At 42.2% G+C, this 12,247-nt stretch overlaps 1 pseudogene; it reads left to right on the top strand.

Annotated features, from left to right (window-relative positions):
* Nucleotides 1-8,302: 8,302 nt before the first annotated feature.
* Nucleotides 8,303-10,063, top strand: LOC114616734 (annotated as a pseudogene).
* Nucleotides 10,064-12,247: the final 2,184 nt, after the last annotated feature.

Genomic DNA, 12,247 nt, shown 5'->3' on the forward strand with positions numbered 1-12,247 from the left:
CCCTACCTCTGCCTCAGTAATCCTCCCTGGAAATATCCTCACAGACACACCCAGATCTACTGAGTCCGCAATCCAAATTAACTATTATACCTGGTTATTACTTTCAACTTTAAATGTCTCAGATGTTTTTCTGCATAAAATGTGAGTGTGGTTCAGGACTGCTAGTCAAGGCAGCATAGGTATTGAAGGTCAGTTACAATGCTCACTCTCACTTCTTTTTCTCCTGGCAGTTTCTGAGGCTATCTTATCTCTCCTATGACCGGTCAGATTTCTTTCGGAGAGTGGCAAGCCATTGATTGCTTTGCTCAGCTTCTAGCACTACTGTGAAATGACATTTTCTGTGCGTCTCTGGGTGCTGTGCAGGGATAATGAAAATGGAGACTCACACAGTGCAGATCAGCTGCCACTGCATTGAAAAACACACAAGTCTACAAGTGGGCTGTGCTGACCTTGGTAACTGCAGTTTTATGCATCCTACTTATGAATATATTATTCACTGAGAAATCCTTAAATTGCCTTTCCTCAGCCAAATTGAAGTGTAATGCATATCCGTTGGTGAATGAGAGTTTCAAGCCATCATGTATTGGTGCTACCTCTCCTTCCACAGTCTCATTTGGAAGTAGGGCTTACAACATTACTGGAATATTTTTATTATAGTGTATTTTCTTACCTTCTAAAGATGCCAAATAAGAAAAATCTAGGTCTTAAGGATAGTATAGATCTTTAAACATGGTAAAAAGCTGATCATTTTTAATGAGGCTTGGATGCACATCATATTTCACGGGTACACGTATTAATTATGAAAAATATATAAACAAAGGCCGCCCAAAAGGAAATGGAAATGAGTCAACATGGTTGGCATATTTTTGTTTTTCCTAATCTTTTCAAGAGTCCCTATGAATCCTTTTATGTAATGATAGTGTGATTTTCTCACACTGGAATTATAAAAATTAATGTGTGTGTGTGTGTGTGTGTGTGTGTGTATAGTGTGCATGCATCTGTGAGTGTGTGGAGGTCAGAGGACAGCTTGCATGAGTTGGCTCCCTCCTCCACCATGTGGGGTCCAGGGACTATATTAAGGTCATTAAGCTTGGTGGTAAGCTATCCACTGAGCCATCCCCCTGGCTCCCACACTGGAATTTGTGCACACTGTTACAAAGCTATTTGGATCCAACTATGAAGCTGTCATAGTATAATATTTATGATGCAAACATAATTATGATTTATTTCTTATATTTTTCTTCCAAGTATAGAAGCTGAAAGGATGGAAATTCCCATTAACTGATAAATGAGGTTTTTTTTTCTTTCTCTTATGGCTATGTGAGGTGGCTTAAATGGTTGTAGTTTTTCCTTCTTGGGATATTGCTGGCATGAAGCAAATGTGAAGGTGACTAGTAACTCCTCCTCGCCCCCCCCCCCATACACACACAGGTACCTAACCAATGTTAGGATAATGCAGAAGCTGATTACAATGCTACAGCTTATTTTTTTCTTCCAAAATTCTCTGATTTTAGAAAAAAGGTATGTGTTGTTATTTTATGGTTCCAGGTTCCATGTTAGTATCACTCTTGTTTTTGAGCTTATAGGGGTATGTTTTTTTCTAGGACTGTGCTAATACAGACTCATCAGGAGTTCTGATCACACATTTTGTGATCACATTAGGAAAGAGATAGATGCATTTCTTGTTATAAACTAGCTTACATGGCTTTGAGAAATCTATTTTATTTGTTGGAGCCTGGGTTTTCACACCTGTAAAAAGAAACTTCATAGGGTAAACTAGCTACAAACGTAAAAGACTGAAGAGTGAGATAAACTGCTTCTACCTGTTCTCTGATGCTTTTTTTGAGTAACACCTAGTAGTTATGACTAAAGCGTCGACATATGCGATTCATTTATTCACAAAGCTTCACCAATGTTGTTGATAACTTTATTCTTCTCAGGAAATGTATTGAATAATTCAATGGCTGAATATTTGGGAGCTCAGACATAGGATGTCTATGACTATATATAGTATGTAGTGGTATAATTGGGTTCTGCTCAAGGTTATTTACTTGCAGGGTATGTAGGATAACCAATACTTAGTAGATTTTTTGTTCTATATCTCTTTAAAATAGATACACTGTTTTTGATATTGTAAGTTCTGAATACTCTACAGTGACTTTCAAAATTATGAAGTAAGTTGAAGCTTAGGGAGATATAAAATTCTAATTTCAGATCCTATGTTTGCATTTGCTTGAGGAAGTTAGAATGATCCCACACAAACCTTTTGGATCATTTGTTTGTTGAGCAATGATTCTCTGTTGGCTGCTTGAATAACACAAAGCATTAGAAGATGGAGAAACTTTCTCTACAGTATGATGAAGTCCTCTGATCAAAGACTAGCATCTCTTAAGTTTGCATTTCCTCTCCTTTAATGTACTTGTAAGGCATGTGCAAGCATTGCCTGGTCCTCATTGCATTCTCCTGTAGAAATTGAGGCACGTGACAGGTGTGTAGGGGGTGCATGCTTTATAATACTTGCACTTGGAGACAAGAAGGACCAGGAGCAAGTGATGTTAAGATTGGCTACTGCTGTTGCTGTTCTTTGTGACTAGGAGCTCACTCATTGTTTATGGATAGAAGATAGAGAATGTGGTGGGGCTCTGGGAGATTTTTATTCTGTTACTTTTAACCTTTGCAACACTCTGTCACCTTCTAGGCAGGGACAGAAACAGGAGGAATCAAAGACTAGTGATAGGATTTACTACTTAGACTCATGAAAAGAAAAGGACACAGCATCCAGAATGCCTTAAGTACACATCTGGCAGAACAAATGTTCAATACACTGAAGCCTTTTAGCTTTTCTTTTGTATATGGAAAGTCTTTGGATTCATTCCCTCAAAGATCACCTGAGTGTGGATTTAGTTTTCTCTTAACCGGTGCTTACTTGTGTTTCTAGTGGCTCAAGTGGCCATTTGCAAAACAGGCCTAACTGTTTCAGGAGGAATCAATCATATTTGAACCTTTTGTATTAAAGATGATATCGCACTTGGTGTGACGGTGCATGCCTATAATCTTGACACTTCAGAGACGGGGCTGGGAGATTGTGTTTTCAGCCAGCCTTGGCTACATAGTACACACTATTATGTGTATAAAGTATACAGTATATAGTATAAAGTATAAAATAAGCACCCCAAAAATGTGCTAGAGACAGTAATAATGGTTAATGTCATTCTCATTATAGCTTCCTTTTTCTATTGTTTTCTACTTGATGGTTACACATACAATTATTTATTTAAGAACTTATTTTTTTTTATTCATGTGCATGCATGTGTATCTATGCACACAAGAGAGAGTCACTGCAGACGCCGGAAGAGGGCGATGGATCTCCAGGAGCTGGAGTTAACGGCAGTTGTGAACTGTCCTATGTGAGTATTGGGAACTGAACTTTGATCCTCTGTGAAAGCAGCAAGTACTCTTACCTTCTGAGCCTTCTCCATTTCTAATTATCTTTTTAGGGTTAGCAAAGAAAATAATGAGCTTCATCTTAGCATCTTCATACACATGTGCCATTGTATGTTCTTCTTCATTTTCTCCCCAGCTGCCCTTCTCTGTGCCTTTCCCTGCTCCAGCTTGTTCCCCTGTTCTCCTTTCCTGTTGCCTACAAATCATTACTGCCTGTATCTTCCACCTCCCTTAAGGCGTCTGTGGGGCAGTGGGCTATGAGAAAAAGCCAGAAAGCTTGGTAGAAAGATCTGAAGCCCCGGGAACCTTGGTCTGAAGAAGGCCAGTAGGACGGGAGGCTGCTTCGAACTTTCCCAAAGCCATATGGCTCTCTTAGCTTCCGCTCCCCACAGCCCCTCCCACGGAGAGGTCCATGGCCTTGATCACATAGGAATAACACCTCCATGCAAATAAGGCATTCCCAAGCTCTCAAACCAAACCAATAGAAGCTACCTGCTCTCCCCCCAAAACTGTATATAATCCCTGGAGCTCAAAAGTAAAGGCATTGTGTGGTGTGAGACCTTTCCCACTTTCGGAGTGCTTTTTTGCGATTCCTTGCCAGTCACAGGCTATCCTGCGCATTTCAAAGTACAACAACACTTCTCTCCTCCCCGTGGGCAGAGCTGTAACACTTTTCCTTCTGCAGGCACTCTCGGTCTGCCCTTGGAAAGAGGGAACCGAAAGAGCTGTAACACTTGCCCGCCTTTGGAGGCTGGGACAGAGGCAGACCCTCCAGTCTGCCCCCCCCCAGTCCTCTCAGGCCCAGCCATCCAAGGCTGCTGTAGCTGCCATTCGAGAGGCTACACCGGCCCTGCCTCGAGCGACTGAAAAGCGTGCTGTGCTCTAGCTCACAGCCGTGCTCGCTCCTGCCAGAGCCTTGCACCGCTGCAGCTGCGGTTTCCCGGACAGTCTTGGAGCCGACGCTCTGCGCCACGCTCGCTCTCGCTGAGCTGTGGTCTCCCAGACGCCTGCCGCCCACACCGCCGCCCGCGACCCTGCACGACAGGCATCTTCTCCTTAGAATTTGCTTTCTAGTTTTGGAACTCCTCCATTTATAAGCGCACATACATATCTAATTTTAAGTTTCAGTTCTGCATATGAGAGAAAGCACAAGGCATTTGTGAGTCTGGCTTATTTTTCTTAATGTAATGATTTCAAGTTGCACATGCCACAATTTCACTTTTCTTTATGGCTATGAAAATTTGATGGTATGTATATAGCATATTTTTTTAGCTATAGATTTTTCCCCCCTCAAGATTTATCTAATAAAGTCCTCTAAGGAAGCAAATAGCATAGATGGAAATCAAATTATCTTGGTTTATATTTAAGCTCTAGAATTTAATAAGTTATGAACCCTTACAAACTTCCCTAGTGTCTTAGTGCCTCAAACTCCACTCCTGCACAGCGGAGAAAATAATAGCATTGATCTCAGGGAGTTATTGTGATGGTTAGATGAATTAAACTTGCAAAGCACTTAGAACAGTGCTCAGCACATAGGAAGCACTCCAGAAATGAGAAGTATTGTTGCCGTCTTGCCTATTGTTTAGAAGCTACTCTGTATGACCCAGAAAGTGACCTATGATAGTTGTTCTATCATTTGGGATGAGTGGTTTATGAAGCATGTAACAAGTAAAAGTCAAAGAATAAATGGTAAGTAGCAGATAGAAGCAAAAGATAGATAGTGCAACATCATCAGATCAGGAGCTGGTAGCATGCAGCACACGTGACTGGAGTAGCCTGATTGAGAAAGGAAGAAATGGCAACAGGTTGAAGCAATCAGCTGGAGTTTCCCATCGAGTTTTCTCTCCGTGGATGAATTTTCCACGGCTAAGTTCCCAGCTTCCTGTTCCCACTGCAGGCATTTTCACACGGGATAAGCAGTGGTGGAAATGGTTTACTTTCTAGATGTTTTCAACACAATGATTTTACTCTTGGGCTGTTTCCTTTTCCTTTCCCCATCTGTCACAGACTTGAGAAGGGGCAGTCTATCTTCAGATGAGGGCGTCTTGGAGGACACTCTGAAACAAACATTCATAGAGAGAGGGAGCCAATTTTACTTCTAGAGCCAGCCTGTCAGTGAGTTTAAACAGCACATGACAATTTATATAATGTATATAACAGAAGCATAAGAAACAAACATTTTACTGTTGACAGTAACAAAAATGTATCTCAATAATTCATGGAATTTAGGAAGCATATTGAAGAGAAGCTTTCCCTCATTTATCTTGCAAACATTGTGACAGGATCAAATTTAGGTATAACTAATAGAAAAATATAACCTTTCTGACTGGCTTTGAGAGTCCATGGGCAGGAAGCTTCAGGCATTGATTTGGTAGTTGAGTTATATCATGTCTTGTGTCTCTTAATTGCCTTGACCCATCCCTACAGCATAAAGCTTCAGCCTCAAATATTGAATAGAAAGAATAGAGGAAAGTGGTGCCAGCCACATTGGTCTATTTTAACAGGAAGGCAAAATCATTCCTGGAAACCCTTTAAGCAAGTTCCTCATTCTGTCTCATTGGGCAACATGATGTTACGTGGCTACCACTGGTGGCAATGGAGACTGAGCAAGCCAAGAAGTAGTGTTTCTAGTGTCTGCATTTGAAAGGAATAAGGCATAAGGGGATTGCTGTTGGGTTAGCAGATCAATGATATTGACTTCAAGTTGTATTTGATTCAGCAAAGTTCAGATTCTATTATTGTTTCTGGAAGTAACATTTAGTCCAAACCTCCCATTTTAATAATGTTTGATACTCTAGGCAGTAAATATTTTTATCGTATAGTGTTCTCATAATAGATTTTTAAAAATTGCATTTATATTTATTTTGTGTGAATTTGTGTGTGTGTGTGTGTGTGTGTGTGTGTGTGTGTAGGGTGCACACGTAGCACAGCACAGGCAGAGGTCAGAGGGCAGCCTCAGAGAGTGGGCTCTCTTCTTCCATCCTGTGGGTCACAGAGGTTGAACTCAAGTCCTCAGGATTTGAAGCAAGTTCCCTTACCCACTGAGCCATCTCGCCAGCCCTAGGCAGTAAATATTTATTGATTAAATGAAAGTAACCTGAAAAATGAAACATAAAGTGGTCATTTGTGCTGGGTTACTGTATTAATAATCTGTTTCTATGTAATAAGTTACGTCACAATCTATTGACTTAAAAAAGTAAATAGTATGTTAGAGTTTCTGTGGGCTATTTTTAGTGGGGGCTCACTGCTCAGGTGGTAGTTCTGGCTTCAGGTCTCCCAAAAGGTTGCAATCCTAATATCAGTCAAGGCTGCAGCCATCAGAGGCTTGGTAGACTGTACATTCGCTTTCTAAGCTTATTGAAGTGACCTCTGGTCTTCACCACCTGGTCCTCTTCAGATGTTTGCTTGAACATCCTCCTAGGATTACAAGGGGCTTCCCTGGAAATAAACGATCCAAGAGACAGAAAAAGGGAGATGGAGAGGAAGAGGAAGAGAAGCTACAATGTTTTTTTCTGATCTAACTTCAAAAATCATATGGCATTATACTTGTTGTGTTATTGGTCACACAGACCTCCACTGATATAATGTGGGAGGAGACTATGTAAGAGGATGCATACTTCAAGGAAGAGATCATAGGATGTCATCTTTGAAGCTCCAGTCACCAAATCAACTAGCCATAAAATGAGAGTAAAGCCAATCTTTCCAATTTCTATTCTCATTTTTACCTTGTCTTACCTGCTAGAATGTGAAACTCACAGACAAGTGTGACTTTTTTAAAGAATAACTATCATTTAAACTAGCCTGTAGCTTTTCCTGTAGTTCTCAGAGAAGTGTGTGCAAATGCATGCATGCCTGTATGCACACACACATTTTTGCTCATAAACGTGAATAAACCTCATGTAACCAAACCCCTTTACTGAAAAATTAAGAGAGACATGCCACCAACAGGGTAGAGAACTGACATATGAACTATGCAGTTGCTTTCTTCTTCTATCATCATGATGGAAAACAATCAGAAAGGAAGAAAACATCTGCAAAAATATGAGCAAATGAAGCAAAAGGCAATTGAAGGATTTTTCGAGGAAAAGAGGGAGCTTGTATTTTTTATTGTGCTGAAACCAGAGTCCCCACACTGTTATTTCATGTGCCTGTGTTTGTATAGCAGCATAGATTGGGAGAAAATTGCTTCCTCCAGTTGGGTCCTGTGGAAACAGGGACCCACATTGAATTTCAACTTATCACACTGATATTATTTTACAACCAAATCTTAAAACAGTGGTTCTCAAACCTTCCTATAGCTGTGACCCTTTTTAATATAGTTCTTCATGTTGTGGTGACCCCAACCATAGAATTATTTTTATTGCTACTTCATAACTGTAATTTTGCTTCTGCTGTGAGTCATAACATAAATAGCTGATATGCTGGGTATCTGAAATGTGACCCCTGTAAAAGGGTCATTCAATACCCAAAGGGGTCACGACCCACAAGTTGAGAACCACAGTCTTAAAGGAAGACTAAATTTGTTTTCAGGATAACCAATTCTCAAAAACTTGTAGAAGTAAGGACTTGTCAGTTTTGTTCATTGCAGATGTAGAAGTCAAGTAGACATAGACATTTGCTTTATTAAAAAGTGTGTTTTTGTTCCTATGCCTCTCAAGACTATCAAGGTTACCTTTTGGTTGGCCATCAGCGAATTGAAACCTGTTGGAGTAATGAAAGTGGGGAATAGGAACAGAGGAAGGATTTGCTATGGAGTCATGCATTTCAAGGATCACCAGGTAAGACTGAAACGAATTCCTCTGTGACTCATACTTTTATATTTTAAAAAGAACTGCAAAGAGTTTCTCAACGTGGAGCTATGGGAGGTCTGGAGAAGAAGAAGTATGAACGAGGCTCTGCCACCAATTATATCACCCGAAACAAAGCCCGGTAGAAGCTGCAGCTGAGCCTGCCTGATTTCAGGCGGCTGTGCATCCTGAAAGGTATTTATCCTCATGAACCCAAGCATAAGAAGAAAGTTAACAAGGGTTCCACAGCAGCTCGAACATTTTACCTTATCAAAGATACTAAATTCCTCCTCCATGAACCCATTGTCAACAGATTCCGAGAGAACAAGGTGTTTGTTCGGAAGCTCCACAAAGCCTATGGGAAGAGCGAATGGAATTCTGTAGAGCGCCTGAAGGACAATAAACCCAGCTACAAACTTGACCACATTGTCAAGGAGCGGTACCCCACATTTATCGATGCTTTGCGGGACCTCGATGATGTCCTGTCAATGTGCTTCATCTTCTCCACCTTCCCTCGGACGGGCAAGTGCCATGTGCAGACCATTCAGCTGTGCCGCCGGCTCACTGTGGAGTTTCTGTACTACGTCATCGCTGCCAGAGCCCTCCGAAACGTCTTCCTGTCCATTAAAGGCATTTACTATCAAGCTGAGGTGCTGGGTCAGCCCATCGTGTGGATTGCACCCTATGCTTTCTCCCATGATCATCCAACAGATGTGGACTACAGGGTCATGGCCACCTTCACTGAGTTCCATACCACTCTCCTGGGCTTTGTCAACTTCTGCTTCTACCAGTCACTCAACCTTCACTACCCACCCAAGCTTGAAGGTCAAGCCCAAGCAGAGACAAATGTCAGCGAGGACACATATGCATTGGAGTCTGAGAGCTCTATGGAGAAACTGGCTGCTCTCAGTGCCAGCCTGGCCCGAGTGGTGGTGCCTGCTATAGAGGAGGCTGAGGCTGATGAGTTTCCTACCGATGGGGAGGTGACAGCACAGGAGGAAGGTCGAAGGAAAGAGCTGGAGGCACAGGAAAAGCATAAGAAACTCTTTGAAGGCCTGAAGTTCTTCCTAAACCGCGAGGTGCCCCGAGAAGCATTGGCCTTCATTATCAGGAGTTTTGGTGGGGAAGTATCCTGGGACAAGTCTTTGTGCATCGGAGCCACCTATGATGTCACAGACTCTTGCATCACCCACCAGATTGTTGACCGGCCAGGGCAGCAGACCCCCGTCATTGGCAGGTACTATGTACAGCCCCAGTGGGTGTTCGACTGTGTGAATGCCTGGCTCCTCCTCCCTGTGGCAGAGTACTTCCCTGGGGTGCAGCTGCCCCCACACCTTTCGCCCTTCGTATCTGAGAAGGAAGGAGATTACATTCCCCCTGAAAAGCTGAAGCTCTTGGCTCTGCAACGGGGAGAAGATAAGAAACTTGGAAGAGGAAGAGGAGGACAGGAGGATGAAGAGGATGAAGAAGGTGACGGTGATGTGGCAGCGGAAAATGAGGAGGAAGATGCGGAAGCTGAATCAGAGGAGGAGGAGGTGGAGGAGGCGCACCTGTCGGCCTTGGAGCAGCAAAGGCTGGAAGGAAAGAAACCCCAGGTTATGGCTGGCACTGTGAAGCTGGAAGACAAACAGCGGCTGGCCCAGGAGGAAGAAAGTGAGGCCAAGCGCCTGGCCATCATGATGATGAAAAAGCGAGAGAAGTACCTTTACCAAAAGATCATGTTTGGCAAGCGGTGGAAAATCCGAGAGGCCAACAAGCTCGTGGAGAAGAGGAAAGCCCATGACGACACTGTGAGGTCTGAGAAAAAGGCCAAGTGGACAAGGCCTGTGTGAGCTCCAGTTGTCCCTCACTGAGACTTGGACTTGGCAGAAGCAAGCCAGTGAAGCAGACATCCCCTCCAGCCAGCACTCACATACTGGTGGTTGTGTGTGGCCAGCCCCGGGCCCCCATGAGGTTCATGCCAGTGTCTGAGCAAAGAGGCCTCTACCCAATGCAGTTCTTAATTCAGGAGTCCCTCTGACATCCTCATTTTCCGTGGCTTTCCACAGCTTCCTAATAGCTGTGCCCATCCTGTGCTCAGGATGCTATCATGGAGTAAGACTGGGGAGCTTTTGTTATTAAATGATTGGATCTTTGCAAAAAAAAAAAAGAACTGCTTGGGTCTCCTTGAATGCAGCCATTCATTGATTTAACCTGAGTATTCAAAATGAGTCACACTCCAGGGCCATTTTTTAAATTCGTTGATAATAATACCACCTTTTGCCTTTTGAAATTAGTATATATTAATTATGTATGCATTATGAGTTTCACGGTGATATTTTCATACACATATAAAAACATATTTTGATCAGACTTGTCGTCATTACCCTCGCTTGTCCCCTTCTCACTAATCTCTTCGTTCCAACTCTATTTTCAGATCCTTTTATTTATTTACTTATTTTTGATCACACAATGAGTTTCATTAGTGCTATCAATGAGGTGGGGAGGAGATTATGATAATGTTTAGTTTTTGGGAAAGGGACATTTGTGGGGAGATGAACACAGTAACTATGGTAAAGGAGCACGTTTGGGAATGTGTATGTTTTTATTTTCAACTATATTGACATAGTTAGGCAAGTTCCAAATTTATGGTTGGGAGAACTGAGGTTCTGGAGAGGTGAATTTTCTCACTCATCCAATGGCTGTTGGGCTTTTGCTCTGAGTGATGTTCATAACACTGGAGAGGAAACAGTGGCAGACAGGAGGTCACATTGTGAGTGGACTCTAGATGGTTCCAAAGTCTGTTCATTTCACCTCTGTGTATCTACCCCAAAATAGCCCCAGCACAAGAAGCAATGTACACTGATTCATTGAGCCACCATTCTACCATTTTTTTGAGGGCTGTCCCCTTGCCACCATTATTCAAAATGCCTGTCTTGTTTTACTGTATATGGCCTCAAAAGCAACCTAGTCAATGAATCAATGCCTATCCATGAGATATTGAGGCACAGATAGGACTGGAGAGTTGCTTAGTGTTACTCAACTTCAGAAGTGGAAAGTTATTAGATCCAAGAGACTCAGTCTAACTTGTATTAAGTGTCTTCTAGTAAAAGGCTTTATGTTGAAGTCAGAGTTGGTTTCCATTGCCAAGAGCTGAGGAAGGCTAACTAGTATACCATGTGGCCTGTTCATTAACACTACTGAACTTGGTAATTCTGTGATCTCATCGTCTGAGTTTGAAAGATAAAGAGAAGTATTCTATTATGGAAGTGATCTATTCCATCTGCTCCAGTCTGCTCTCCACTTCAGTTTTATATTATGAAGATATTGACAGATACAATTGAATTCTTGATGCCTGAAGTAAACATGTTCCTATCTGGATGGATAAGTGGGATTGTAGAAGACATCCCTACATGAGTCATGGTCTTCTCTAGGTCATCTGACAAGGAAGCATATTTCCCGTGTAGCATGTCTATATTCTGATTAAAAACTTAGTGTGTGTGTGTTTCTGTGTGTCTGTGTGTGTGTGTATTTGTGTGTGTGCAGGTATTTATACTTATGCAGATGTTAGAGGACAACCTCAGGTGTTCAACCCTGTCTTCTCCCTTGTTTGTAACAGAATCTCTCTCTCTCTTTTTCTCTCTTGTCTACCAGGATAGGTGGCCCTTATGTTTTGAAGGGTTCTACAGCCTCCATGGTCCACCTTACCACCAGAGACTGTAAATGTGTGCTGCTGTGCCTGGCTGTATGTGCATTCTGGGCATGCGATTTTTCATTGTCATGCTTTGACCACAAATATTTTACCCAGTGATCTATCCTCAGAGCCTCACCTTGGTTTTTGAGACAGGGTCTCTCACTGGGCTGGAGCTCACCAGGCTAAGCTGGTTGGCCCCTGAGTCCCAGGGATTCTTCTGGATAGGATTTTTCCATTTAAATGGAGTTTGTCTAACACTGATTATAGAGTTTACTTTTAAGTAGCAGAAGTCTGTTAAAAGAAAAGAAAAGAAAAGAAAAGAAAAGAAAAGAAAAGAAAAGAA

The sequence above is a fragment of the Grammomys surdaster genome, unplaced genomic scaffold (assembly GCF_004785775.1).
Source record: "Grammomys surdaster isolate TR1022 unplaced genomic scaffold, NIH_TR_1.0 131, whole genome shotgun sequence".
Taxonomy (NCBI): Eukaryota; Metazoa; Chordata; class Mammalia; order Rodentia; family Muridae; genus Grammomys; species Grammomys surdaster.